Below are 1,232 nucleotides of genomic sequence, written 5' to 3' on the forward strand. Positions count from 1 at the left end.
AATTTAGACTCGTGCATGCAAACTACCTGCGGTGTATGTACACAAATAAAGGCAGTTTATATACAAGCTAATATAGATAATAAAATTACTGGGGTGTATAGGCAGCTCATTGGGGTGTATAGGCAGCTAGCTCGGGTGTATAGGGAGCTAATTGGGGTGTATATGCAGCTAGTTCGGGTGTATAGGCAGTTTGTTGGGGTGTATAGGCAGCTTATTGGGGTGTATAGGGAGCTTGCTGGGGTGTATAGGCAGCTCATTGGGGTGTATAGGCAGCTCCGTATACACCGCCTGGGTGGCTGTTTGGTGAACCTTGTTAGATGAATGCTCTAAACCCTAAACCCTAAACCCTAAACCCTAAACCGTAAACGCTAAACCCTAAACCCTAAACCGTAAACGCTAAACCCTAAACCCTAGACCCTAAACCCTAGACTCTAAACCCTAGACCCTAAACCCTAAACCCTAAACCCTAGACCCTAAACCCTAAACCCTAGACCCTAGACCCTAAACCCTAAACCCTAAACCCTACCGGCTTGGGGTCTGAAGAGAGCCGTTCCCTTGGGGGCCTCTCCTTGGCGTTCGAGTTGCAGCAGATATTCTTCTTTCTCCTATCAATGCAAAAATTAAATAAATAAATAAATATATTTTATTTATTTTATTTATTTTATTTATTTATTTATTTATTTATATATATATATTATATATATATATATATATATACAGGTGAGTTCAAAGCAGCTGCGCATACACCTGAGCTGCCTGTACACCCCAAACCTCTCCATATTTATTAGCTGCCTATACACCCCAGCTGCCTATACACCCCAGGGGCAGATAAAGGCGAGCTGCCTATACACCCCAGCTGCCTATACACCTGAAACGTATACTGCAGTTTCATCGTCTGCCTAATTGACGTTTATACACCCAACAGTAGCTGCCTAGACACCTGAGCTGCCTATACACCCGAGGTGCCTATACTCCTTCACTGTCTATACACCTTCACTGCCTATACACCCGAGAGCTGCCTATACACCCGAGAGCTGCCTATACACCCGAGAGGTGCCTATACACCCTAGAGCTGCCTATACATCCTTCACTGCCTATACACCCTAGAGTTGCCTATACATCCTAGAGCTCCCTATACACCCGAGAGGTGCCTATACACCCGAGAGGTGCCTATACACCCGAGAGCTGCCTATAAACCTTCACTGCCAGCTGCCTATACACCCGAGAGCTGC

This window comes from Eimeria mitis, genomic scaffold, assembly GCF_000499745.2.
Source record: "Eimeria mitis Houghton genomic scaffold, Emh_scaff245, whole genome shotgun sequence".
Taxonomy (NCBI): domain Eukaryota; phylum Apicomplexa; class Conoidasida; order Eucoccidiorida; family Eimeriidae; genus Eimeria; species Eimeria mitis.